Below are 16,436 nucleotides of genomic sequence, written 5' to 3'. Positions count from 1 at the left end.
AAATTATCAAATAAATGTTAAAATAAAATATACACACTTACGTGATAAATATTTGAAATAGTTTATATTTTCTTTTTTTAAAAGAAAAGGCTTGAGGAGAGTAAAATTACTATTCTAGATCATCAGTGTAATGAAAACTGAAATGACTTGTATAAAAGGAAATAAGTATTAAAGTCTTCCAAAGCATATGTGTATATTTATATAAACAACATAAAATATTGTCATTTGGTTCAACAGTTGAAATTATATCAAGCATATTTTTGTATCTTTTCCTTCTTTTTTCTCTAGTAATAATTATTTAACATCAGAATCATGTTTAAGTAATTACTTATTCTAATTACTTTAGGTAATGAAAGATATTTATACCTTTTTAACAGCAAATCCTTAATTAGCATATTAATCAAAAGATGAATAATTTACAAGTTCAGTAACAGATATGAATTATTCTAAGAGAGGCCTTGTCCATAAGGGGCCCAGAAAGTTTATCAATTTCTTGAGATGTTCCTGGGCATCTAACAAAGAGAACCACCACCTATTGGATCAACTATGCAGAAAAATAAGAGTAACAATCTCAACGGATCAGGAACATTTAAAATATCACACAAATTCATCATCTGTCCTGAGGTCCTGATCCCTCATTTGGCTCTGTCTGAAACGCAAAGCAAAAAGGAGAAATTAACTCCAGATTACCCTGTAAACTATAGCATCCAGAGATGGACAAGCATCTGTCTCAGCCTGATGTACACTGAGTTTAAGAAGACCAGGGTTGTACTCAAAATGAAGTTAGTTCATTTACTCACAGGAGCTTGAGAATAGATGTGACTGAGATTTAAAATGGGATGTTTTCTGTCTGGGTCAATGCCAAACATGCAGGGCCTTACAAAGTCAGTAGGATAGTTTCTCATCTCAGAATGTGTTTTTCTATCCTTAACACAGTAAAGCACGCCAAACAATTTATAAGCAGTTAACTAAGGTGAATGGGCCATGACCTGGGGGCGGAAATCTGACTCTGTTTCCTCTCCCCTCTGACTGATGCATTTAAATCCTTCATTTACCCCTTCAACACTTCCTTGATACCAATAATTCATCATAGCCACTGGTAACTATAGCTGTATTACAACAAGGCATTGGTTGAAAAGTAAAAACCCAAGCCAATGGTTATTTTAGGTACATTATGTTTACCAATATGCATGAGTCAGTATCAGGCACCGTTGGGAAGAGCACTGTTCTGACCCTAGAATAACAAGGCCCCCTAAGCTGTCCCCTCTATGTGCTAACAATTGTGACTAGGCCACAAGTACGCTTTATGGATGATTGTGAACGTCCCTAGAGGGGAAGCTATGTCTGGTAATGTGCTTCCTGCCAGCCTCAGAATTGGTTCCAGAGCTGTCACCAAAGTAATTTGTGTGTGGGGACCACCAGCGGATCCAGATGGGATGACATGAGAAAGCTGAGGCAAAAAAAAATAACATGGGGTGGATATGAACATTCCTTCCCTGGACATTTCCTTACATTGTCATGAATTTTGGCATCCTGATTTAAATAGTAACATTAATGAATGAACTTCCCAGTAAAACCTCCTTCTTTTTAATTCAATATCCTATATAAAAGATTTTTTACTTATACAGTTCTATCACCAACTAAGGTGTTTTAGAGGCTGAAAATTGGGAGTGAAGATCACAAAGGAACTTTCTAGAAGAGGCAGACACCCCTGATGACTGATTTGCTTTGCCTGCACTTAAATATATTAAATATGGTTTTGTCCTTGAGACTTTGAAATAAAGGGCAATTTTGAATTAGTCAGGTGCTCCTCATTTGTGCATTAGAAAGAGCTCTATACATCTATGAGGTGGCTGATCACATTGCCTATTAATTAAGGTGTCAATATATATCTAGCAGTGGCTACTCAATATCTGCTGGATGAAAGAATAAAAAATGAATGAAGTAAATGAATAAATCTTGAATGAAATCACAATCTTACCTTAGAAATAAGTAAAAGAATACATATAAATATTAGGGAGAGGGTAGTTGTGAATATTAATTCTCTTTTTCATTGGTCTCTCTTCTCTTTATGGATGGTTGAAGATACATATCTGAGGATTGGGCCTTTGAGTAACATTGTCTGTGGGTTTAGAATCTTGCCATAATCGGAGCAGAATTACAATGGAGTTAAAACTCAGGCTTCCTAAGCTTAGAGGAGAAAAGGAGATTGCTCATTTACCCATGCTTTGATTCTACAAATATGTGTGGAGAGTGTAAGTATGGAGAAGTGTTGGGGGCCATAAGCACAGTAGTGAGAATGACTGTAGGAGCTTTGAGAAGGAGAAAATGACCATGGTTGGCACTCTTGCAAGAGCTGGTAACAAGGAGACTGAAGGCCACTGCCCCAGGTTTTTATTTGGTGGTTCTACCTCTGTCTTGCCTTCAACCTTCAAACCTCATGATATTTTGAAAATTAGTTCTAAATTATAACACTGGGTTAATCAAATATATTGTGTGGGACTCTATTTTAAAGATGTGAAAGCTATGAGTGTGTGTATGAGACTGTGTGTGTGTGTGTGTGTGTATGCGTGTGCTCTAAGGAAGAGTTTTTTTACAATTAAATATTATTATATTTAGAAGCATAAAAAGTAGTATAGATTAGGCTAATTTTGAACTGAACCAGGGGTCAGCCTTATCTTGACCTAGTATGGCCAAGACATGATGTTCCCAGCGATGCTCAGGAGAAGTTAATATAAATCGTCATTCCACTCGTAGTGGGCGCAGGTTGTCCGTCTTTGTCCTGGTTCTAGTCCCAGCTCAGGTATTCAGAATGGGCACCAGCTGACTTTAGCTGTCTAGCCTTAGAACCAATGTCACTTACAATCAACAAAGGCCCATTTAGCAAAAATCCTTGTCCTGAAAATGGTGAGAATTCCTAAAAGCCAAGGCTATGCTCAGGGCAGAGGCACATTATGAGGCCCTTAGAAGATCCCGCTAGCCATCACTTGCTGATTTCTCCTGTAGACACTCCAGCTTCTTAATGACTGACACAGTGTTGCCTGGCTCACATAATGTCCAGCCTGTCCTGGTCTCCACAGGGCCTAGGACCCCCAATAGTGTGAGGTCTGGCTGGTGACACACCTTGACAACTGCAGGAGTTTCCAGGAGGACTCTGCTTTGCTTATCAAGTCCGTGTGGTTTTGGGCTGTAGTCCTGACTTTCTCTCCTCTTTTTTTTTACCACTTTAGTTTCTTTGCTCTGTTCTCCTTGCGCCTGGGCTCAAGAAGGAAGCCCATAGTGGTTAAGTGCGCGCACTCCACTACTGGCGGCCCGGGGTTCGGATCCCGGGCGTGCACCGACGCACCGCCTCTCCGGCCATGCTTAGGCTGCGTCCCATGTACAGCAACTAGAAGGATGTGCAGCTATGACATACAACTATCTACTGGGGCTTTGGGGGAAAAATAAAACCCTGTGGCTGATGTTGATTTTCTGCCCTTCCCTCAGCCTGGCCTTGAGGATTCAAATCTTTTCCTCCTTTCCAGGCCACACTCACTAAGAACACAAATAAACAGGTGCTCTCTGCTTCATGACCCAGAGGTAAATGGGGAGTCACAGAGAAAAAGAGAAAAGAAGGCTTCGTAATGTTGCCAAGAGGAGGCCCTCATGATAAACCAATGTGATGTCCACACACACACACACACACACACACACACACACACTAACTCGAATACAGGTGATTTTTAGCCTTGTGTTATCCATCAAAAAATGCAAAATATTTATTAAGCAAGTTTTATTTGTCATGCATCAAGCTAGGCTGAGTTGAAAGGGCAGAGTTTTTCTCCACAAATAATTCAAAATATTTTGCACAACATAGACGAGTCAACTGGTAACTATGATATGTAACGAGAACATCGAAAGGGCAGGATGTAGCTGCAGGCCACTGTCCCTTTGCCCCCCACTGTCCCTTTGAAGGGGATCTAGTGGGGGAAGTTCTTACCTTGTCCCTGAATGAAAATTCTGGCAGTTTCCAGAATTTCATAATCCTTCTTAGGTAATTCAAAAGGCTATAGTCATTTTAAGAAGCAAACCCAGTCTTGACTCAGAAATTAGGAAGCCCGTTTCCATGTGTTGATCTTCACGTCCACGTTCTTTCAACGGTCAGACCTCTTCTAGAGCTGGAACTAGCCCAGGAGGGTGTGATTGCCTCCTTTTCACTCACCTCCTTCCCTGCTCACCTCCTCTCCAGCCTTTTCTAACCACTGAGGGGAAGAGTAGCAGTAAGGAGAGAGGAGTTTTAACCAGTTGGTATTGTTATTAAAAAAAAGTCTAACTGTTGATTTGGGGGGATTCTTCAGAAGCCCTATTTTCATTGTCATGGTCAAGGTCCTTTATGCTGGTTATCACTGACTCCTTCTTCAGCCCACCTCCCACCTGGTTCCCCTTTGAGGGTGCCTCACACTCAGGGCAGGTGTAGAAAAGGACCTAAGGGAATGTCCGCACAGCTCACCTGTGGCCCATCAAGAACATGCACTCTTTCCTCCCCTGAGCCAACGCCTGACTGCAGGCCAATCCCAATGCTGCTGCGCCTCCCTCTGGGCGTCCTTAGAGCAGCTGGCCCCTCCCGATTCCTCTCCCCACTGGAATCTGCAGGGGGTTCAGGGATAGTGGAGAGCGCCATTTCAAGCTCTCCTGGTGGTGCAGTCAAAGCAGTTCTCATTAAGTACAAGGCGACAATTAAGAAACTCCTACCTTGCCCTTGGAGGTGGAGCAGCTCTTAGCAACGAAATGCTCTGTTCCTGAGCTTTTCATATGCCCTCTGTTCTCAGCCATCTTCTTTTGAAATTTCCAAAGTTCTTTCTTTAGATGGCCTGTCTTACAATTCATTTTGGTGCTTTCTGTCTCAATGCCTCAGTCAAAATCGCTAGTATAACATCCTGTGACAAATAAAATGTGGGGAATGCACAAGTGGTCATGGAAAGCCAGAGGAGGGGACTACTGATGGAGATTGATCTCCTGCCTACAGAACTCTTCCCTTTCCAGGTGCTAAGAGAAAGACGTATTCTAAACATTCTTTCTCTAGATGTGCAACATCATAGGAGTAAGTTCACTCAACTTTCCACCACCAAAAACACTTTTTCAAAGAATGTTTTCTAAAAGCACGTCATCAAGTCAAAATAATGATGACCCTCAGATATTATGGAGTTGTGATGTGACATAGGAACTGGCAAAGGGGAACTCAATTATTAGTTCAGTAAGAATTTAGTGTTGAGTGTATTTGATTACATTCTAATTCTCAGAAAATGGATGGACAGTAGGACTCAGTGAAACTAGATGTCTTTATTCACGGGAGAGGAAATTTTAGGGCAAATTAAATAAATAGATAGAGAGATTAATAAATAAAAATTTAGTGGCTTGAGGCAAAAAGTTAAGTGTGTTTTCTGTATAGGAAAAGAATACTTTATAACATGAGGAGGGCCCAGTTTTGGTACCCCATTGCAGAATGACATCTGTTTCACATGTATTATATGTTTGGTGACAGAATAGACAAACTACAATATATAGTAATGTAACCAAACATGTAAAGCACAATAAATCCTCGTCTTTTACTAGCAAAACTCTAAGAAGCCAGAACAGAATATTGCCAGATACATCTGCCATTTTTCTTAACCAACATATTTATGAGATCTGATTTTCATTGTGATGATGTATTTAATTTCTATTCTCTGATTTAGAGTAGATCATAATATTCTCCTCAATCATGTTTATATAACAGAATGCTGTTTACACAGTAAATTTTAGGGAAGAGTAAACATGAAATCTCTATCCCAAAATCCAGGTTAAAAATTCCAACTTTTTTTTTTTTAACTCAGTAATTCAGAAATATTTGGTCATTTGAAACCTATTTAAATGGCTTTTGAATATGATAGTGGCTCTAAATAACTTTAATAACAGAAAGTTCACACCATTGCCTTTTCCGACCTCTCATTCCTGGGCCTTTTGGGAGAAATAGCTCTCCTCCCCACCTTGAGAACTTAATATCTTATACATGCCCATCTCCCGTGAAAGGCAGAACTCCCAGAAGACAGGAACCGCAGCAGAAGACCAGGCCCCATGCACGTGCAGCAGGCGAGTGATCTAAACAGTGTGGCCTGTGCAGTCCCTTGGAATATCCTAGTACAATCCCCATCTCTCCATCTACTCTCTATCTGTCTAATCTACTCCAGGTCTTGGTCAGTACAGAGCAGGGAAAGGAAAAATGTTCTACATTGCAGTCTATATATTTTTTCTTTAATCCTGACAGCAAATTAGTACGGTGACCTTCAGATATTTTGGGATTGTGATATAGGGTAGTAGGGTAATTATTATTAACCCATTTTACAGATGAAGTCCCTGAGACTCAAAGGTTCTTCTCTATGTACTTTATTCTGTTGAAGAGAAAAATTTGGTCCCAGATAGATGAGAAACATTGTGCAAATTTTCTATTTATAGTATGAATTTAAATATGCTTTTGATGAACCTTATGTATTTAAAAAAATTGCACCTTGGGGAAAATGCATTTGATATTTTAAGAATGGAACAATTCTCTACTTATATAGTCATTTTCTACCTGGGGGTATCTATGAGTATTTCTAGGTTTTAAGCCAATTTTTAAACCAAGAATCTAATACAAATAAATATAGTGAATTCATTAATTATTAGGAAAAAACAAATGAAAACTCACCTGATGACAATCATTTTTCAGAAGAGTAGGCCTTCAACTATATTTTAGAGATGATCAGAATGACAAGTATTTTGTGTGATCATAGGGAACTTTTTTACAATGTTTCCATACACATAATTTCACGTGTTTCACAACCCAATGAGGCAGATTTTATATTTCCCATTTCGTATATAGGAAATGAAAGCTCAGAGAGGTAAAGTGACTTGCCATGGTCACACAGCAAGTGAATATTACAGCTGGAGCCTGAACCAAAGTCCCCAGATCCTAAGGAATCTCTTTTTTCCCTATCTGACACTGTTCCCAGACTATAGCTCATCCTGCAGGAAGGCAGTAAAGGCAATTCCAAAGGAAAGAATCACTTGAATTAGATATCAGATAATTAAAATTTTTGAAGCTTTGTGGTTCCCGGTATTCATGACTGTGTTGAGGGGAGAAGCACTTTTGTATGTAAAGGCAAGTGTAGAGATTCTTACATAAGTCAATTTGGAAATAGCCATTAACTGTAACATCCGCAAACCCTTCTACCCAGAAGTTGAACTCTTAGAACTTATCTTGAGGATTTACTCACTTGCATTCACAATGATACAGGTCCAAAAATGTTTATTGCAGACTTATCGTAATTGAAAGAGTAGGAACAACCTAAAATCCATTAGCATGAGACAAGTTCAATAAATTAGACCATATCTATTCAAGAGATTTAGTGAAAACTAACGAGGTAGACCACTGTGTGTTTTTAAAGAACTATGCTCAGCACATGGTCTTATGTGAAAAAGCACTTATGCAAGAATGTTTGTAGAATAACCTCACATGGGCTAAAAAAGATCTATGAATTTGTCTGTATATTTTTGATGCCCAGTAGCTCCATATGAGTTGGAAATACTCTGCTGATGTTGCTAGATTCGCTCTCTCCCTTCTCCACGCTGCATTGGGCCCGACCTGCATGGACAGGGGCCCTGTGCTCTGGCTGCCAGTCGGGTTTTGCCAATGGGGGTGTCCTGCTGGAGACGAGAGAGATGCAGGCGGGAGCAGGGAGAACATGGCGCTTGTTTCTCCAGCTCCATGACTGAGGGACTGCCTACCCTGACCAAACAGTGCTGCTCCTCTCCGAGCTCCCTCCCCTCCGCCCCTGGGCCAAGGGCTGATGGTAGCCCCAGGGGCTGCACTAGGCCTTCTGGTTTTCTTGTATCCCACTGGACCTTTGCAGATAGGCCCTTTATTAAATCCTCCTCCGAGTACCCTAATTTGAGGGTTCCATTTGTTTCCTGCTGGGAATCTGAGTGAAACTATATATTTGTCTCTCTATGTGTGTGTATGCATGCACATATATACACATATATACACACACATATATATATATGTGCATATGCATGCACATATATACCATAGAGTGAATTGTGTCCCCCAAAAAGATATGTCCATGCTCTAACCCCCAGAACCTGTGAATATGACCGTATTGGAAAATAGGGTCTTTGCAGATGTTATTAAATTAAGTATGTTGAGATCAGATCATCCCGGATTTAGGATGGGCCTTAAATCCAATGACTTGTATGCTTATAAGAGAAAGACAGAGAGAGATCAGACCCATATGGAGACACAGAGGAGATGGCCATGTTAAGACAGAGGCAGGAACTGGGTGATGTGGCCACAAGCCGAGGTACACCTGGAGCCACCAGAAGCTGAAACAGGCAAGGAAGCATCCTCCCCTAGAGCCTTCAGAGAAAGTGTGGCCTAGCTGACACCTTGATTGCAGACTCCTGGCCTCCAGAAATGTTAGAGAATAAATTCCCGTTGTTTTAAGCCACCTGGTTTGCGGTGATTTGTTTACTGAAGCCATAGGAAATGAATGTGTACCTATATTTATGTCGACATCTGCATTTGTTTATATAAGCATAGAAAATTTCTAGAAACATATAGTAAACACCCATGATATAGTTTACCTCTGAGAGGGGGACAAGCGTGGAAACTGTCTACTCTTATCTCTGTGAGTGTAGGTTTATCTGTGTATGTGCAGGTGCTTAGAATGTATTTACTTTGATAACTTATAAAAAGAATTAAAGCCTGAAATTCCCTGAAAGAGTATTTCCATTGAATAGTCGTTACAGCTCTCAGCAGTATGAGTCTTTCAGGACACTGAGAAGTCTCCAGCTCTCTGCATGCGGTGTGAGCCGAGTGTGAGCACGGAATAGAAAATGGATGTTTTCTTCCTTCCTTTCTCCTGTGTGATATTTGCAGATCCCCTCTTCTCTGACCTTCACAAATATGGGTCAGAGGATCTAGTTCAGGGCTTGCAGTAAGGAAATTCAAGGAGCTACATTCTTAGAAATGTCTGCATTTTAACTAAAACAAACAAATAAATGAAAGGCAGATACTTTATATAATGACATATCAAAGAAAAGAGATTATATACCATTAACTATATTAAACACAGTCCATGAGGTTGTGCCTCTCTCTTATTGGCCCTAATTTTTATTCTAAATCAGTGCAAGCATCTGAATTATTGAAGAATCAGTATTCATTGGCTTGTGGCTTTGTGTGTATTAAGGGTCTTCTTCACAAAAAAATGTCTTGGTGTGCAATTTTGCAGCAGACTATAATTTAGGGAGCATTAAAACGAAGTCCAACATTTATATAAAAAATGAGCACTGTTTTGTTCAGCAGGAAATAGCTCTGGCATATTGCAGATACTTCTGTTTACTTATATGTAATAGCCAATTCCAAGCAGAAGAAAAATGTTGTTCAGAAAGAAAATTGCACAAAAAGAAAGCTTTTCTGTCCACTTACCTGAAAATAGCGCCAACATCTCAAGCCACTTAATCTTCCCCATGTATACTTTCTTTCAAAACAGTGTTTTTCACATTTTTATTTTGTATTATTCTAAAGGACAAGACTATTTAATTCCAGTCTATTTTGGAAGGAAATTTACTTTGTGCTAGTGGTGCAAGGATGAGCCTATGTGTGATACAGGTTTAAATGCATCACTGTTTGGAGATCATCAAGGAAATGCTTGTTAGAACATTAGGAAAATACAGTCCACACCCATAAACTGCTCAAACATGAGACTGAGGACAGAGAAAGATCAATCCAATGGGTGTTTCTCCCAACATTATGTTAAAAAACATCTTTGATTTGTTTTCCTTGGGTTCATTATTTTTCCCTTGGTGGTGGTTGTTTCATGTTGTTTTAATCATTCACTTCAGTCGACGTTATTTTGGTTCACTCATTTATTCATCATTTTCTCTTTTTAGTCTTCTGTCATGTGTCAGTTCCTCTGCCAGACACTCAGGAGACAGCAGTGAGGATGAATGAGCACAATCTTGTGCTTGTTTGCCAAGGAATGACTGGAGCTGCCCTGTCTGGCTGCACAGGCTCTGGAGCAGACTGAATTTCAGCATCAGCACTTCATCAAGTGTGGTCCGATCCTTCCTTGTCGGTCTGAGCTCTAACCTACTCCCACGCCCCAGGGTCTTTACACCTCAAGCAAATTAACCGGCATTTTTTTTTTTTTCTCATAAGGATTGTAGACTTCTCAGCTACAGTGAAATCCCAGATAGTGACAGAATAGAAACTGTTCCAACTCTAGACCTGTTTTGTATTTTAATAAACCTTTTAATTTTAGAACCGTTTTAGATTTCCAGAAAAATAGTAAAAATAGTATAAAGATTTCTCCTAGCCTTCCACCCAGTTTTCCCTAGTATTAACACCTTACATTAGTATGGTGCGTTTGTCACAATTAATAAGCCAATGTTGACACATTATTAATACCGAATCCATAGTTTATTCACATTCCCCCAGTGTTTCCCTAATGTCTTTTATCCTGAGTCAGGATATCACATTATATTTAGTTGTCAAGTCTTCTTAGGCTCCTCCAGGCTGTGTCAATTTCTCAGGCATTCCTGTTTTGATGACCTTGACATTTTTGAGGAGTACTAGCTGAGTGTTTTGTAGAATGTCCCATAACTGGGATTTGTCTGATGTTTTTGTCATGCATAGGGTGAGGTTATGGTTTTTCGGGAGGAAGACCAGAGAGGTAAAGTGTACTCTCATCACACCATCTCCAGGGCACATACTCTGAATGTGACTCATCCCTGTCAGTGTTAACCTTGATCACCTGGCTGAGGTCGTGTCTGTCAGGTTTCTCTGCCTTAAACTGACTCTTTTATCCCTGTGTCCATACTGTACTCTTTGGAAGGAAGTTAGTCTGCTCATAGACCTGAGTTTTAATCTTAGTCCTGGAACCTATTGCCTCTCAAATATTTCTAACTCTTTGATCCTCTTCTTTTCATCTGTAAAATAGGGATGAGTGCCTGCCTTGAAGAGTGGTTGTGAAGATGAGAAATTACCTATTAGATCCTGGAGTGCAGCTCCTGGGGCTGTGCCAGGTACAGAAGCACTCCTTCATAAACAATGATTCTCCTAATGGACATGGCTATGCAATAATGTGTCATACGCAGATGGAAATCCATCTCATTTCCTACAAACATGTCATAACTTCAAATATTTAAATGTTGCACTAATATGTATTTCTTAATAAGTTGTTTATTTTTTAATACAATTTTATGTATTTTGATAAAGAAGATGCATTCAGACCAGAGTACATGCTCTGGTTTTCACTTCACTAGGTATCAGACATTACGTGAGGTCAACAACTGGCCAGGTTTTGCTAATAATTACTGTCCACATGAGATAACTTTATTAAGCACCACTTACGCTCCAGGTGTTTAATGTTACCTCTAATCCCCACAACCACCTGTGATATAGGTAGTGTTACTATATAAGGACTTAGATTCAGAGAGGAAATAATTTGTTCAGGGTTGTAGAACTGGCGAATAGGAGACTTGCCTTTCAGACACAGTTTTGCCTGAGCTTAGGGCCCAGAGCATCCCAGCACATCACCTAACTATGGTTTGATGTTGGCTTAGATCCCCAGGCAGTGCCTCCGTCATCCTCTTTGTCCTGACATCCTTCTCTCCCGGAAGATGTGCCGTGTGCACTGATAACCTCCCACTGGAGAAGGCTGCTGGTTCCTCCACAGAGAAAAGGCCTTCCTTACTTTTCTCTTGTTTGCTTTGGCTAAGACTCAAAAATACCTCTTGGAGACCCACTTAAACTTTATGTTTGGAAATTTGAAATATCACATTGAGAATGAGCAGAAAACTAGCTTGGTCTGTTTTTTCAGAGCAGTAGCAGCACAGAAAGATACCTACAGGTTTATTATTGAATTTTGGCCTTTTAATGCATGCTCTCATATATTTATTTTATTTTTAATATAAAGAGAAATAATTTTCTATATTAAAATAATACTTAATGAAAGATTTGTGATCTTTATGTAAATAGAATATTAGAAATACCAATAAATATCCCCCAAATTTTAATTAATTTATTTAATAAACACAAAAATCAATTTGACCAAATATCTACTTCTGTAAATAAAACCAGGAAGTGGAAAACCTCATTACTAAATTAGGTTGCTGTCATGTCACATCAGGCTCTAATCATATTGTGATGTAATATGTAGCAAATAGATATAACACATAAACCTTGGTTGCATGTTTTATTGGAGCGTCTATTTAAGTACACTTCCATCTTACTAATGGCTTAGTCTTGTTTGAAAAGAACCTCATAATAATCATATGTTGTCCTTTCCTGTCTTTATTTGTAAAGGGACTATTAAAATAAAATTTCACAAAGAAAACATCTCTTAACTGTCAGCTGCTCTGAGATACACAGTGTAAAGTCACTGTGTCAATTAATTAAAACCTTAGCATTCTACTAAGACTAAAACTGGCAGAAGTGAATTATAAAAGCAAGGTAGATATTTGATATGGAGGCGGAAATTTGAAGCACTGTTGTATCACACATTAGGGACTACTACAATCTCTATTTACCAGGTCAAAGATTTTCCTCCATACTCTAAAAACATTCGAGCCTTGGGCATCAGTATGTCTCACAGCCAGATTGAGAAATCAGAACCAGGAGGGCTGGCAGGACCCTCACACCAGTGGGAACATTTACACAGAGATAGTTAGGTCAGGGCAGGACTGAAGAGCTCAACCTCAAGTGAAGCCAGGAGGGTGGGGTTAGGATATTCATTTGCGCTGAGAGCACGTGCAGGAACAGAAGGTCAAAGCAAGGTCATGAGTCTGAGCCTGCTATGAAGACAGTATGGAGGCATACCTATGTATCAGCATTTCATTCATTTTCAATGCTGAATAGTATTCCATTATATAGATATATCATATTTTTTTATCCTTTCACCAGTTGATTTCGACCAGGAAATTTGGATGGTTTCCACCTTTTAGCTGTTACGAACAATGCTGCTATGAATATTTGCATATGAGTCTTTTGAGGATATATATTTTCATTCAGTAGATTCCTGAACTCGACTTGCTGTGACATATGTTAAGTTTATGTTTAACTTCTTGAGAAACTGTTTCCAAAGTGGATAAACTACTTTACATTCCATCAGAAATGTTTGAAGTCTCCGATCTCTCCCTGCCAACGTTTGGTATTATCTGACTTTTTTATGATAGCCATTCCAATAAGTGTACAGTGGTACCTTATTGTGGTTTTAATTTAAATTTCCCTAACGACTAATGATGTTGAGCACCTTTTCTACCAAGTCTGTTGCCCAATTTTTATTTTTGTTGTTTGTCTTCTTTTCAACGAGTTGTAAGTATTATTTATATATTCTGCATTTGAGGATTTATCTGATATACAATATGTGTATTAGTCTCCCAGGGCCTCCATAACAAAGTACAGTCATGTGTCGCTTAACAACAAGGATGCATTCTAAGAAATTCGTTGTCAGGCAATTTCATCGTTGTGCAAACATCACAGAGTGTACTTACACAAACCTAGATGGTGTAGCCTACCACACAGCTAGGCTATATGTTGTAGCCTATTGCTCCTAGGCTACAATCCTGTACCATGTATTATTGTACTGTATACTGTAGACAATTGTAACATAAGTTGTAAGTATTTGTGCATCTAAACATATCTAAACATACATACATACTATACAGAAAGGGTACAGTAAAAATATGGTATAAAAGATAAAAACAGTACACCTATACAGGGTGCTTACCATGAATGGAGCTTGCAGGACTGGAAGTTTCTCTGGCTGAGTCAGTGAGTGAGGGGTGAGTGAACGGGAAGGCCTAGGACATCACTGTACGCTACAGTAGACTTTATAAACACTGCACACTTAGGCTACAATAAATTTATAAAAATATTTTTCTTTCTTCAATAACAAATTAACCTTAGCTTACTATAACTTCTTTTACTTATAAACTTTTAAAATTTTTTTTAACTTTTTGACTCTTGTAATAACACTTAACTTAAAACAAAGAAACATTGGGCAGCTGTACAAAACTATTTTCTTTCTTTATATCCTTATTCTACAAGCTTTTTTCTATTTTTAAAATTTTTTATTTTTTTTCACTTTTTAAACTTTCTTGTTAAAAACTAAAACACAAACACACACAGTAGCCTAGCCCTATACAGGGTCAGGGTCATCAATATCACTGTCTTCCACCTCCACATCTCATCCCACTGGAAGATCTTCAGGGAGAGTAACACACGTGGTGCTGTCATCTCCTGTGACAACAATGCCTTCTTTTGGAAAACCTACTGAAGGACCTGCCTGAGGCTTTTCTTGAGGAGATATCACTCTATTCAGAAATACGTCCATGGTGGCTGGTTTGGTTTGTTTCTTTTTTCATCGCAGGTTTGCTTGTAAGCAGAAAATGCACCACGAACATTGCTCTCTATTAATGAAAACCTCTCGGTGTTGGGCTCCATGTTTTCAAACTTATCGAAGGGGCTTGTTGAGGTCTGCTAAATCTTTCACTGTGAATTTTCTTGGGGGTTCTTCTTCTTTTTCTTCTTCTTCAGTTTCCTTCTCTCTTGCCTCTCGTTCAGCTATGCGTTCCTGTTTCAGTTCCAACAACCCCTCATTAGTCAATTCCTCAGGAACCACCTCTAGGAGCTTCTCAATGTCATCCTCATCCACACCCCAGTTAATATTGTTTGCCATCTGAACCACAGCCTTGTTGATTTTTGCAACCTCCTCATCCTTGGCAAATCCCTTGAAATCATGGATGAACCTCTTGAGTGTCTTCTTCCAAATGCCATTTATATTCTCCTTGTTGACAATACCCCAAGCTGAAGCAATATTCTTGATGCAGTCATAGATGTTGTAATTCTTCCAGAATTGCCTCAATGTCTTCTCAGTGTCTTCCTCATTTGGAGCAATAGCCTCGGCAAAGGTCCTCCTCAGATAGTAGGCCTTAAAAGGTGTTATAACTCCTTGATCCATTGGTTGGATCAAAGAGATGGTGTTTGGAGGGAGAAACCCCACTTTGATATTGGAATGAAGATGACCAATAAAAAGAGGTGTCCAAGAGCATTACAAACAATAAGCAAAATCTTGAGAAAGGTATGTTAGTCTCCAAACAGTACTTCTTTATTTCATTGTTATAGCAATTCAGGAGGGCATCTTGGAAGAGGAGCTAGGTCATCCGGGTGTATTTACTGGTATGCTTGAAGGCCCTGGGGTTCTCACTGTGCCAGATCACAAAGGGTTTCCATTTGTAGCCTGCAACATTGCCCCCAAGTAGGACTGCTATCCTGTCCTTAAGTGCCTTGAAACCTGGCATTGATGTGGCCTCCTATGGATGAAAGTCTCTAGGCATCTGTTTTTAGAATAGAGAAGTTTCATCCATATTGAATATTTGCTCTGGCAAGTAATTTTCCTCCACAATCAGCTTATCTAGAGTTTCCAAAAATTCTTCCGCAGCATTCACATCAGCACTTGCACAGACTCACCACTCACTTTCACATAATGCAATGAATAATGATTCTTGAATTGTTTAAACAACCCAGAGCTACCAGTAAATTCAACATCATAGTCGGCTCCAGACTTTTCTTTCAATATCGCAAACAAACTTTTTGCTTTGGCTGTGATCGTCATGGTGCTGAGAGAGAGAAGCTTCTGTGTCTGGTCTTCAATGCAGGTCATTAGAAGTTTCTCCATGTCTGACATAGGCCCTTCCTGAATTTTTGTTAGTCTTGTTGCCTTCAGTGAAGCACATCCTTTAATAGCTTCCATCACTTTGTTCTTTTAAAGATTTTATTTATTTATTTTTTCCCCCAAAGCCCCAGCAGATAGTTGTATGTCATAGCTGCACATCCTTCTAGTTGCTGTATGTGGGACGCGGCCTCAGCATGGCCGGAGAAGCGGTGCGTCGGTGCACGCCCGGGATCCGAACCCGGGCTGCCAGCAGCGGAGCGCGTGCACTTAACCACTAAGCCACTGGGCCGGCCCTCCATCACTTTGTTCTTATTTTTCAAGATTATAGCTATGGTGGATTGGGACATGCCTGATTGGCAAGCAATAACCATACTGATTTTCCATCTTTGTAGTCCTTGATTATTTTAATTTTATTTCCAGTTCAATCACTTGAAGTGGCCTCTTACTGACAACATTAGCAGTGGATTTTGTACACTAAGGGGCATGATGAACAAAACAACACAAGATTAAGTCAAATACAAGAGAAAATGATGCAGTCAAGTGACACAGTAAACGTGAGATGTATGAGGCTGCTGCAGGCGTAACATTGCACACTGTTTTACAGTAAACTTTCTTTTATATAAGTAGAAAGAGTACACTCTAAAATAATGATAAAAAGTATACTATAGAGAATACATAAGCCAGTAACATAGTCATTCATTA

The sequence above is a fragment of the Diceros bicornis genome, chromosome 12, assembly GCF_020826845.1.
Source record: "Diceros bicornis minor isolate mBicDic1 chromosome 12, mDicBic1.mat.cur, whole genome shotgun sequence".
NCBI classification, from domain to species: Eukaryota; Metazoa; Chordata; class Mammalia; order Perissodactyla; family Rhinocerotidae; genus Diceros; species Diceros bicornis.
This window is presented reverse-complemented; position numbering follows the sequence as displayed.